Source organism: Cryptomeria japonica, chromosome 9, assembly GCF_030272615.1.
Source record: "Cryptomeria japonica chromosome 9, Sugi_1.0, whole genome shotgun sequence".
In the NCBI taxonomy this organism is placed as follows: Eukaryota; Viridiplantae; Streptophyta; class Pinopsida; order Cupressales; family Cupressaceae; genus Cryptomeria; species Cryptomeria japonica.
In genome coordinates, this window is record NC_081413.1 from 639,330,782 (window position 1) to 639,345,038 (window position 14,257).

A 14,257-nucleotide genomic window follows, 5' to 3' on the forward strand; every position below is an offset into this window, starting at 1 on the left:
TTTCTCCTAATTTTGCATTCAGATTCTTAATTTGTTACTTGCCCTCCTTCCTTTCATTTTGGTTTTTCTTCCCTTTGTTCTATTTTTAGTTTTTCTATTTTATTTTTCAAATGTTGGTTTCTGTCTTGAATCATGTGCAACCTTCCCCCTTCCCCTCTCATTTTAACCTGTCTTGGTCTACAAAACAACCATTATCCAACTCTCTTTTATCCTAAGTGTGGTCCTAAATATTGATGAAAAACAAATCTTACATAGTTGAATCCAAAAATGACACACAATAGATATCTAGACTCAATCTATGTAGACAATAAAACCATTGTTATGTGTTATATTTTCATATAGAGTACTTACCTTAGTTGAACCTCAAATTTGAACTAGGCATACATTAAGTAGGTGTGGGGCATCAATCTTAACAATGTAACCTTTCTCGATAACAAAACCATAGACCTTCTTACACCTTGACACCTCTAAGATTAACATTGAATATCCTTACAACAAATTTTGCTAAGTAAATTTTAGTGCAAGTTGGACAATAAATATATTCATGCATGGTAATGAAATAATAATCTCCCATTGTACTCCAAATTATATTACAATTAAGAATATCTAAAAAACAATCAATTTGTTGCACATGACACGACATATGCCTTTTAAGAAAAAAACATACTATCATATTTTTCAATTAAACCTTACATCTTAGATTCATATTCTTAAAATTTAAATAAATCTTAATAAATAAATAAATAAAAATCATTTTCTATCTTATAAAAATATAAAGCTTAAGTTTAAAATCTAACTAATATTTAATTATTTTTAAATTTTTACATAAAAATAAGAACAACTATGAAATATATTTTCTTCTTAAAATTAAAATTCTAAAAGAAAAAACATTAGAAAATTATTATATTTACTATATACATGAAAATATACATTTTATTTATCTATATAATTTATTTATTATTTGGTAAAGACATTTGTTTTATTTTATTTTTTATTTTTTTAATATATGTTAAAATAGATAGCATCTATATTTTTCCTTATCTACTTATTATTTATAATTAAGTACTCTAATAAACATAAAAATGATATTTAATTTATTTTGATTCTTTTTGAAAAACTAGACATGTTTTATGCCTTATGTATTACTATTGAAAAATAAAAATTTCATGTACTATATATGTATATAGTAAATAAAATCATTGTAAAGTAAGACCATATATTTAAATGGGAATATAATCTAATCATCACTTCTAATTAAATTACAAATATGAAGCTAAACATGACAGAAGAAGAAGAAGAAGAGGGAGGTTTGCCAAAGCATTTCCCCAATTCTAAAACTTCATCGACCAGGAAATTTTCTAGTTTAAATGGCACCATTTGACAGCTTTCATTAGCGCCCAGAACTTCTGAAACAATAAGTATGTTAAGGCAGGCATCCCCCATCATCTTCATAAGATGAAGGCCTGAACTGCTTTCTGGCTGTTCTTTATCTGATGGTTCTGAAGGTCCCAGCCTTCTACAAAGTCAGGTGAAAACTGCCATGCTGACTTAGCTGGCCCAGTTGATGTCCCAAAATTCTGCGGTGACTTAGCTGGTCCAGCTAATATCCCAAAACTCTGTGGTAACCTAGCTTGCCCAGCTGATGTTCTAGACCTTTTCCTCCCTTTTCTACTAGACCCAAGAGAGTCTTCAATTGGAAAAAATCCCGAAAGGAAACTCTCATCTTCTTTAAAAATTTGGAGGTTTTTATGCTGGAGTATATCATTGGCTACATCAGTATCAAATCCTAAGATGCACCCAAGTTTCAACATCTCACATAAACCTGCAACCAGATCTGAATGTTCTGATAATAGACCTTTTGAAACTACCTCAGCAAATTCAGTTGCCAACCACATCTTTTCCTTTTGGTTGTGTGGATCACATTTCTGTATCAAGATCCTCTTAATATCTTTTTCCCAACGCACAGGAGAGTGTGCAGCCACTTTAATGTGCTCTGTCTCATCATCTTCAGTTATTGTCAAAGTGTACGTAACTGCAAAGGGTTTAACGGCTTCATAAGCTGTAGATTCCAAAAGAGCTCTCACAATTCGATGCCTTTTACGTCCTGACAATTTGAAGGATGGATTTGCAAGATACCCAAGGATAATTATATACAGATCTTTTCTGAACAGACCCTCTCCTGTTTGAAGCCTGTGCAAATAGATGACAGTTGAAACAGACACCTCCTTTTTCTCTACTGCTTCTGATAGTTTTAGAGCTCCAAGATCCTCATACATTGACAACAATAAGTCCAATGGTATTTTGGGATCTGAAGGGTTAGGATGCCAAGCAAATTTGACCTTTGTAGAAGCTTTTCTTAATAACTCTTTCAATGCAAGGTCGTCAGGAATAAAGGTTTCATTAGGCTCACATAATTGGATATGTCCACTGCTTGTGTGAGCTGGAAACTTTAGACCTTGCTTTCCAAACAGTCTTTTTATAGCCGAAGGGTATTCTCTCCAGTGCTTTAGAATATTCCTCCAAACTGAATAGCACTCGGGCTCAGTTACTACATGATTACTCATTATCCAGTCCAGCCACAAATTGCAGTAGTCCTCAATCCTGGGACGTAGAGACACACCAAGATGGCTAGCGAAAAAGGGAAGTAGAGTGTGTTCATAAAACCTTTCTAGGATTCGTAACCTGCCATCGAAGAGGCCATCGTCATCATGGACTACACCCATTTTTGAATCCTTCCACTCGCCTGCAAGCCCACCACTCCGTGGAATCCATATTTTGAGAGGGTTCAAGGAATTAGGCCGCCAATGGAAATGGTGAAGATATTTGTAAAGCCTTGTTATGACTTCGAAATCTGTATGAATTTGAACTATTTTGGCAACTACTTCACATCCCATTCCAAACTCAACAACCACCCCAATCCGTTGGAGAGCACTCTTGAATTCATTCATATTCCTCTTGTAGAAAGTACAATCTATAAAAGAAAGGTCGTTTAACTTTACACCAGCCGATGACCATTAGATATCATACAAAAAAGATTTATTTGGAGATTCATACCCTCTCTGGGTTCTTAGCCATTTTCCTTCCATGATACTACTTTGGAATCTGTTGGGAAGGGAAGTCAAATATTGAATCCACCCTAAAAGCAGAACAACTTGCTCTTCTTCGATGGGAGAGGAAACTGCAGGCAATGGAGAATTGGGAGGAATTAGCTTGGGAATGTCCACTGCTCCAAGCCCATTTCTCATAAACAACTCAAGTTCATCTTTCCATTCCCCTCTTAGTCCACTGGCATTTGCTTTCATGTAAACAGGTGACAATGCAACAATCCCTTCTGCAGCCCATGGATTGTCTCCTATTAGCTTGTGCCACTTGCCCATAGATGCAGGCACAAGTTTGGCTTTGCAACCACTTACTATGGATCCTGAATCACTAACTGCAGGCAATTCCTTGCACAAAAAGATCATCTGTATTGAATCCATATAACCATTGACAGACGAAAAACGAAGAAACTGAGCCACACGGATTATGAATTCTTTACTACTAGATGCCTTTGCCTCTTCCAAAAGCTGCTTACTAAAATTTGAAACAGAAAGTTCAGTGATCTTAGCATATTGATCTAGCCATTCCCGCAATCTATGTTCATCATAATAGCCCAGACTCTTCATGGTCATCTGTGTTGCATTTGGCATGAATTTGTAATGTGGACCACTTCCCAGCAGTTTATTCCACCTCGTCAACCATGTAATATCTCTTTCCCCCGAGGAAAAGTATATTTTGGTTCCCTTATAAGATATATCCGACAAACTTGCCCACCCCACACCATTGAAGCCATTGTCAAACTTAAAAAGAGGAAATAGCTCGAGAGAGCTTGGAATTCCTCTCTTCCAATGTTGTGCAATAAAAGAAAGGAGTTGCACATATAAATCCTCAGAGAGATTCGCAACCCAACCAGGGGTACTTTGAATACATGTGGAGTACCAGTCATCGAACACATACTCCACTCCCAAGAAATCCAGAGAATTTGAGTTGTCAAGGCACGAGTGTATTATGAATAATCCAGTAGACCACAGGGCACTGGGCTTTTCCCGGCCTTTTTCGGTTGCTGCTTCTAATATTTTTCTAAAGCCTGGAAGTATTTTGCGAGCTTGAATGGGCATGCAATAGGCATTTTCAGGTTCACATAAGATGACTTCTTTTATCTTGAGCCTGGCTGGATTTCTTCCCTAATTCGTCTTAGTTGCAGATGAGAGGGAATATTAATAGGGAGGTACCTGAAGCAATATGATCTCGCAGAAGGATGAGCCCCCCTCACACTTTTCAAAAGAGACAGAAAAGCTTCACAAAATGCCGAGGGAATGCAGTCAAGAATCCCTTGATTCCACTTGTTGTCCCAAATAATACTTTCCCTCCAGGAGGCCAACAAAAACTCTGCTTGAATTATGAAGGGCAATTTAGTGACTATTTCTGTGGGAAGAAATGCATAAATACCAGCACCTACTCTGTTGCCTGTGGTAACTCGATCTTCGCGGGGAAAAGCAAGTGTTATCACCCAATTGCGAATGTCTCCTCTCCTCCACCCGGTAGTTCGATTTCACTCGAAATCGTTGCCTCCACATGTAATAGCTGCATTCTCCATTTTTTTTCCCATTTTCCTCTGCCGATAGATGGAGAATAAATGATTCACTTCCCTCTTTCTTCACATTCTGAAATGCTATTTCCTGGGACACAGTGACTGCATTCACCCGGGGACTTTGATGTTGGCCATCTTCACGAACGGAGTCTCTTTAATTTTGGACATAAACAGAATGACTTCTGGTTGAATGTTAGCAAGTTGGTCCTTCACTCCTTCCACCTTCTCTGGGCGTAAAGGGAGAACTATAACAGTATTAGGAAGCTCACCCTGGCATTGGCTAGTGCTACTACATATCCTTTCGAGATCTTCAATATTTGGTTTGTCGATCCACTCTGGAACTATATACCCAATTTTGATCCCAGAATCAGATGGAGGGATTTCATTGAATCGAATTTTATATCCATTGCTGAAAATGTAAGGCTGATTTGTTACCAAGAAAACGATCTTGAATCCAATTCCTGAAATTTTAAAGAAAAAGATATATCATTTCAGAGCAATTATAAAGAAAATATAAAACTTCACCATTCATTCAAGCAAACTGAGACAGAATTAAAATAAACTTGGAAGTTCTATATAAGATAACATATATTTTTAGAATTTTGAAACAGTTATAGAGCTAGTCATGCAGCGTCAGAATGTTTATACACAAGAAACAACTCTTTTTCAGATAAAAGGAACAAGCTCTGCTTTCTCAACCTCTCAGGAAAACTGTGGTGAACTATTGTGTGGAAGAAAATCTCTTGCCAATGTAATTAATGATGATTGTAAGGCCCTTCTAAAAGCAACATTGGAGGAGGATTCTTGAGGGTGGAATCTAAGGAAAGTAGGTAGTTGGGTAAATTCCAAGACTATTGTATTTTCAATTTCACAAATGAGTTGTGGAGATTCTTCAAACAAAAATTTAAATAAAAAGAGGAAATATTTGTGAGTCATTTCGATCCTTTCAATTCTTCAAAATTAAGAGAAACACTTAAATAAGGGAGAACATTCTATGGATGCGCTTGCACTCGTGCCGTTGCTAGAATCGAGCTAGAATAACCCTTTTGCTCTTTCATCTAAAAGTTATTGTGACTTTTTTCAATGGATAAAGTTCAGTTCTTCTTAGAGTATTTTGGTTTTAAACCATCTTTGATTCAATTGATCTTTTTTAGTCGATGGATTGTGTACCTTAGGTCTGTAATTTTCAGCTCCTTTGCTAAGAGTATGCTATTATATTGTAGTCTTTGTGTTAGTTGTTTCTCTTGTTATTTTGATGGGCTTCATCATAATATCTTTCTCATGTATAAGATTTGACACCTTTTAAAAATTCACTTTTATTAAAAAGTAAAATATTTTTAAGTAAATAAAAAAGCTTGAAATTTATATTTTTTAATATTTTTTATTAAATATATTTAAAATATCTATTAAATAAACTTATTTCTAAAAATAAATATTTCATATTAAAAACATCTCTTATTCACTAGTACATCTACTTATAAAAAGAAGTTAATCAATTCTTCAAATATAGTTTAAATTTTTTAATTCATAACAAAAAACTGTGGTCTTATACTAAGCATCAACTTCGTGAGAGCAACAACTTGTACAAGAGATACAAAAATATTTTAATTTCTTAATTCAATTTTATACACAACAAAAAAGGAGAAGATTATTTATCATAATCTATAATTTCTAAGTAAAGCATATTCAATCCTATATTTTCAAATTTTAAGAAATGGAAATGGATTCTTTTATAGTCTATGATATCTATTTTTTGGTTCTGAGATGTTAGGTCTACATATTATGTATCCCAAAAAAGTAATCCCAACAACCACCTACTAATTATGAATACCCAACCACATACTTTTCATTTTAAGATTTGAGTATGGAATATAAGAAATCTAAGCTATGCCTTTGGATAAAAAGTACTCTCAATTATGCCTCATGCTCAAGACAATAATATGGAAGAAAATTTAGATTGGGATTGGAAATGGTCTTAACAAGTCAGTATTATTGTAAGAGATATAAGTTAGTTTAATTATATTTGATAAAACTATTGAATAAATATTGTATATTTTTCATAAGGTAATTTTTTTTATATTTTTCAATATTTTGTATAACACATTGCACAAGAAAACTACTTAAAATCTTTATATTTACAGATAAAAGACTTCAAAAGTCTATACCACAACCAATCCATCCTCTATTCCCCTGCCTACCAAATCATAACATGACCCAATTTAATATCCTACCTTATCTAGCCATAGTCATCATCTCCTTATTTAGCCCAAACTCTCTAATTTTGGCAAGCACGTAACTGTTGTTTCCAGTTTGAGTGATTAAAAACAACTTCTAAATTTAGCGAAAATAGTCTAACTGTGCCTCCTAATCCTGCAGGATCGGTCTTCAGAAACAAACTTCAACTATATTTCTTGGCAATGAAAGTTGAGAAATATATTCAATTATCACTACTCTGCATAAGTTTATTTGGCTTGTTGCAATTTTTGTGTAGACACAATAAAAATAATGTGTAGACTCTATACTATAATGTCTAGACTCCATACTATTTGAAACAATAAAATAGAAATCAATGAGAAAATAGCAGTGTTGCAAAGTTAAATAATTCTCCATACGATAATAAATTTCTTATAATAAACAGAGATGCTTTAAAACCTGACAAAAAAATTTAAAACCTAAAATAGCACCCAAAATTAATTCACATCCCCGTCCCTGCTAAAATAATAAAGCTACAAAAGTAATTCACTGCATGCTATCAAACCCTCAATTTATACACCTCTTAGCTGAAGTGAATTCACTCTAAAATAACTGATGGACATACAACAGAAGTAAGTAGAAACCAAACAACAATATAACCCCACGCTTAGCATAGAAACACAAACAAAAGACTCAATCATAGCTGAAATATCCCATAATAGCTCAGATATTCAGCCAAGAAAAGGGAAGAGGGCCTGCAAATTTTACCAAAAATCTTGTCCAAATAAACAAGAGCTACACAGTTTGTCTCCCCTGCCCCTCTAGAGTCTAGACTAACATAATTAAATGGTTAGTACAGTTATGGGAATGGGTATGGGTACCAGGGGCATGCTAGTCCTTGGGTACGGTACTTTGGATAAATACATAGAATTGTAAAACTAAATATATTTGATATTATGCTACTTCATCATTGATCAATATAAAATGTCAAAATAGTAGTAATAAAGATAACTATTAAATGTCAATTGATAGTTCATAATTAAATGGTTAGTACAGTTATAGGAATGAGTATGGGTACAAGGGTCATGCCAGTCCTTGGGTACGGTAAGTTTGGATAAATATATAGAATTGTAAAACATAATTAAAACTAAATGTCCATTGATAGTTCAAAATTTCAATATTATGTCATATGCCATATAATATATATCAGCTGCCTTTCAAAATGCCAAAATGAAAAAAGAGAGAGTGAAGAAAGCAAAATGATCTTTGTATTGGACTAAATGATATTTTTTTTAGAACATTTTAAGATTTTTGGATGAAAAAAAGAAGTCACAAAATGTCCTTTTTTTCTTGTTACTTTTTGATGCTCAGCATCTTTGGATACCCTAGATATACCTGGATACACCCAAGTACGTACCTTGGATGTACCCCAGCTGAACCTGTACCCAGATGTACCCGATACGACTGTGGGAGACCTTAAGGGTGTACCCAATAACTTAGATAGATACATTGACAAAGTTTCATCAATGAACCTGAAATGTGCAATGCCTCTTTAGCTCATAGCTTCAAACTTTTCTATTGCACGAAAATGTAAGAAGCTTCCATATCATCCAGTATATCAACTTTTAGCTCATTTCCCTCTTTAATTTTTTCAACCTAAACCCCTCTAAAGATTTTTACATCACAACCAAATAAATTGAATCATTTTGAGATTTTCTCAGAATTTTCTCCTGGAAAATCTGCTATCCTGTTGTTTGATCAGTCATTTGATAGACTGACCGACATGCCTGCCTCATTCATTTCAGTCATAATCAAAGTATTCTTTTGATTTGACACTGATCAGTATGTCGATGTATAAACAATATTGTATTTCCACAATTTATGAGAATGAATCAGAAAATTTTAGATAGAAAATTTTTAAGAATTTTTCATCAATATTTTAGATCCCACTCCGTGATCTGAAACAAAAATTATTCTTAAATTTTCTACCAAAAGCTATCATTGAGATGAAGCAAAATTATTCTTAAATTTTTCGACCAGAAGATTTCCAATTCATGCTCATATATGTAACTCAACTGAATGTACAATGGCAAATAAAAATCAATCGAAATGCGGTGGGATAAAAAACTAGCCCATATATGATTCAACTTGCATTTCAAGGAGAGTCCTAACTACCATTTACCCAAATGGAGAGTTATAACCGTAAAGTTCCTCATTCCAGGAGTTCAACTTAAATAGATAGGGTTACTACTAATGTGTAAGACCCCGTTTTTGCTAGACACTAGGAAATATGCTTAGTACAGAACATGTATTGTCATTTTAAGAATCTCCATCATCCACAACTAAATTACAGCAACTGTGACTACTTTATATTCCCTTTACAATCCATAACTACGAATATGAGGGAAACTGCAAACTTAGTATATGAATCCGAGTTTGTTATCCATTATGAAAAAATACAAGAAAATTAGATTTCAGTCCACAACCTGCACCGATAGAATCATTTGGAGCCATATAAACAACATAATCAGATGATTACATGAACTAGTATGAGGGAAAGTAGTGCATGTTTACAAAATCTGCACAAAAACCATTCTCAGGCATGATCTCCCTAGTTCATTTAGTAAAAGCTTTAAAAGTAAACCTTCCTATAATTGTACTGTAAACAGTGCATTTTAAAGGCACATGCAGGTACCTTTCTCTCCAATGTAACCTCCCTGTCTTTTACCCTTTTTGGTCGATCGTCCAACACTGTAGAGGGATTCAATGTTTTGGGGAGTGAAGCCCTTCTCATTGTTAAACACCAACAGAGTAGCAGGGGCACCCACACCAATCACATCTTTGCTCGTAACCACAAATTCCAGTGATGGCTCAACATCAGGTTCATACTCATTGTCTTCTACATTCTGCCAAATCAGACACACCCAAACTTTACTTTTGCAGACATAAAATAAAAGGCAATGTCAATTAAAAGCAGAAACAACTTGAATTATATCACCCAGAAAGCTACCTGTATGAGCTCCATGAGAAAATGGACATCCTTGGTGTAGAGTTCTGCTGACAGATTTCTAACAGCATGATGAAGGTCGTCTGTAAGGAGGTTTTCCTCTCCACCTATGGAAAACTTTTTTCTTCTTATCTCTTCAATATGCTCTCTGGGAATCGCCATTGGTAAGTCCAGAATTCAAAGTCCTATTAACCCAACAAATTAGGCAAATATATCATTACAGAATTCAAAGTCCTATTAAACCCAACAACTTAGGCTTATATATCAAAATATGATCTGCATAAGAATTTGTATATATGCTCTGCAACCGAAGCACTCTAGCCAATTTAACATCATGAAAACCAAAATAATAGCAATGCCGACATTATGCACTTTCAGTAAGCAAAACATAAAAACATGAACCAAGCACCTTAAAATGATTTCTATAGAAGTGAAAAGACAAAATTCAATTATACAAAGATTCAAACATTGTTATGATCTTCTACAACCTCGAAACGATGTCTCAAATGCTCAACGAATTCTGCACGTCTGTCTTTGTTTATTATAGGAAATTAAAGGAAAACTCAAAACACCCATCAATGGTGTACTACTTCAGCTCTCCTTGATTATATCCTTCCCTCGCAAGTAAAGGGAGAGAGAACGTCATATTACTTCGTGCATTCCTAGTGTTTGTTCATGTTGCACCTTCAAAATTTCTTTCCTATCAACTTTTGCCTTAACTTTTTGTGAAGAATTAATCTGAATGAATATACCAAGAATTAAGTCTTATTGAGTTAAGGTTCAGATGTTATAGGGGATGTATGTCATCATGATGCTTCAAATTCTGAATGAATATATGAAGAATTAAGTCTTATTGAGTTAAGGTTTATATATTATAGGGGATGAGGTCATCATGGTGCTTAAAAAAATTTGACGAAATGGATACCTCTTTTTTCTTGGGTCTTAGTTAATGAAGTTCACTTTATGGCTCATGCTTCCATATTGAGTATTAAATTATTTTTTTACATGTGTTTGCATTTATTTAAATATAAGTACAAAACTATTATTTGCAAGTTACAAGCGGAAGGTAAGGAAAGGGTTTGCTCAACTTTTGTTTTGATGGTTAGTATATATCCTTGATTCTCTCTCTCATATTTATCATATGTGGGTTGAGTATTATAGTTGAAGTTTGAAGTTGTGATCCATGATAAATTTGTGATTTGTTTTAATAGTTCTGTCAAGAGCACTAGGAAGGTGTCAAGAAGGTTATTTTTCCCTTGTTTCTTTGACCATGGGAATAGTATTTCACCTCTAATAGCTCTAAATTCATCATATACATTTTCTTCAATATTAATCCTTATTTTTTGTTTGACTTTGTATTTGGATTGCAAAAATACATAACTATTCATTGTCCTCGATATTTGCTTCAATAAATTGTTTGGAAGGTTATATTATAGTTAATGTTTCAAGCTATGGGTGACAAACATTCATTATTTTTATAGTCCTCCAAAGAGCACTAAGAGAATTTGCAAGGATGTATTTTCTTGTTTCTTCAATCACGAGGATTTAATATCTTTTTGCTCCAATAACTCTCAATTCGTCATGTATGCTTTTTTTAACATTAAACCCTATTTTTTTCGTTAGGCTCTATATTTGGGTTGTAGAAAATTTTGTGGTGCTTTGCAAAGATATTTATAACCATTCATTGTTTTTTATTAAAGGATAAACAAGGTTTTGAAGGGACCCAAAACCGTTTACATAAATGAATAGATGATGAACAAGATAATCCATGCCAAACAACAACCATCAGCTAAAGAACATAAATACAATTTTTGCAAACCAACACCCAACTAGGCACAAATATGTTTTGAAGGGCTCCTGAAACCCTTTACAAACAATTGAAGGACAACTTACCAACAAACAATATCTAGAAAGAGACCAAAAGGATGGAAACTAAACCACCTTTGGAACCTTTCTACTACCATGAGCACCCTTAACTAGGGACAGAGAAGCATGGTTACACTTAAAAAGACATCTCTTCCTTCTTTGCACAATCGCCCAAGAAAGATCATCCTCTAAATGTATGAAGCAAGGGGAAGCGGGAGGACCTGCTAGCAAAGGCTTTATAGGTAGAGAGACTGGAGCAAAAACTAGAGCCAGATCATCTTGTGGGCAAGCCACAATAGGCTCTAGAGGCAAGTTTGAAAACATACACTGCTCAATAGGGCCACAAGGAATCTCTAAAGTAGTTGCAACCTTCAAAACCAATTTTGGACCATCAAGAATTTCTAAAGTCACCATAAAATTTGAAACCAAAATTTCATCCCTAGAATCGTTCTTAAGATTAAAAAATTCTCCCATAGGAAGATGCTCATGAAGAGAATTTTACCACCATGTGGCATCAATATGACAAGATTTTTTACAATCTACAACAAGATGACTAGTAGCAAAATATCTCTTGTAGTGGAAAGGGAGACCCTTGTAGTCAAGAATTTGAGATCACTACTATGAGGCCCTACCCCGACTCATCCTAGCATTTCAATGATTTTCATGTTGAGACTATTATGGATGCTTTATTTTATGCATTATGGATTTATAACTTATATGATTTCATGATTTAGATAACATTGATATATATGGACGCTTTATTTATATGCTTTATGATATAGAACTCTATATGATTCTAGAATAGGATAAATTTGAGATGATGTATGTCATTATTGGATTTGCAGGACTTTACTATGATGATAGAAATAGGAATGCATGTTTTATGTATGGATCAACATCATGAGGATTATGATAATTTCTTATGTGGATTTATTTGGATATAAGATATATCAATTTATTTAAATGTAAATTTGTATGCAGAGTGTTTGATGTGTATTCTTGTTCATGTGTTTAATATTATATGAGGTTATTTGGAATTACTAATATGTAATTGAGATGCGCAGGAAAATTATCCATGTGACCATGGAAACATTATGGAGAACCAAACCTAGACCTATGTACGTTTGTAAAACCAGGGTTTGTCTATTTGGAGAGACAACACCCCGTGTGTATCGTATTTTATTTGTGAAAGTAAATGTTGCATGTGTGTTAAATTGAATTTATAAATTTGTGTAAATCCAACAAGAGACAAATTTCATGTGTAAATTTTGTAATGTATTTTATTGTGTCACTTGACATATGTGTTGATTTATGTTTTGATTTTTGACTTGTCTCTTGGAGGGAGTTGTTTCAACTATAGCTTTTTCAAACATTTGAATGTGGTTCTAAAATTTCCTTGGGTAGAGAGTCTTTGGAGTGGTCAACTCAGGTTTGACCCGAAAGTTAACTTTAGATGGGTTTATAAGGGGTCAAATGGACTCTAGGGGTAGTTTAAAGGTGTTTCCTAAAGTCCATAAGGTATACCTATGGGTTAGGAGTATTTTTAGGCATGTGTCTACTCCCATGTGACTGTTTAGTCACCTCAAAAAGTGAGTTTCCTAAGGTGAGCCAAAATTGAAATTAGAAGGTGCCATCTAGGTCAGATAACCTTCCCTTTTGATGAGAGATCCTTTTTGATCTTTTTCTTACTTTTTCCTTTTCCAGTTTTAGAAACCGGTGAGAACTCTCATTGAGGTCTTCTTAGGCAAGAATGAGAGATTTTGTGGGTAATCACCCACTCTCTATTTTTTTGGAGACTATGCATTTTGAAAAGTTGGTTTTTGGATTCAAAATTTGGCTAAGTGTGGAAGGAAGATTTGTGGACTTGGGCTGCTCATCCTCAAACTAGTTCTAGCATACCTTTGGGCAGATTGAAGGTTGGTTCATCTCTTTGTTTTTACGTTGCATGTCTATGTTGGAAAGTTTGGTTGTATGTGAAAGTGATTCTCTTGTATTTTCTTTTGTGAACATTATTATTATGCGATCTATCTTTTATTTTCTTGTATGCATTTTTGGTGTTTTGGGAGTAACCAAGGCCTTCTACTCTTGGGAGAGTAGGATGGTCTTGCGGGTGGTCGAAGTTTGATAGCCCTCGAGTGAGAGACTCTTATTATGAGGGAGAACTCAAGGGGTGTATATGTGACCTTTGCTGCATGACCTGGTTTGTGCATTTGGGGGTCATAAGGGGAGAAAGTATGGCATGAATGCCTTGGGGGGCATAAGGAATGTGGGGTTAATGAACGTATGATATATCTTTGTTTTTCCATGAGTTGGCTTTGTGAACTACTATTCTTGTAGTCTCCTTAGGGTATTTGGTCCGCTACCACCCATGTAAAATCATCACATTTTGTGGTGAAGTGCAGCGTTGGTTTGAAATATGTTGTTGTGTTTGTTTTCCCTTGCTTGTTGTGTTTGCATGTGTGTAACCTATCTAGGGCTTGGTTCTCCAAGCTCGAGGGTGGCTTCTAGTAAGCCTAGGTTGGGAGGTGAGCACTCCATGGTCATAGCCTATGATTTATTTG

The 14,257-nt window shown here is 34.5% G+C and overlaps 1 pseudogene; it reads right to left on the bottom strand.

Moving 5' to 3' along the window:
- Positions 1-1,448: 1,448 nt before the first annotated feature.
- LOC131046104 (uncharacterized) lies at positions 1,449-9,992 on the bottom strand (annotated as a pseudogene).
- Positions 9,993-14,257: the final 4,265 nt, after the last annotated feature.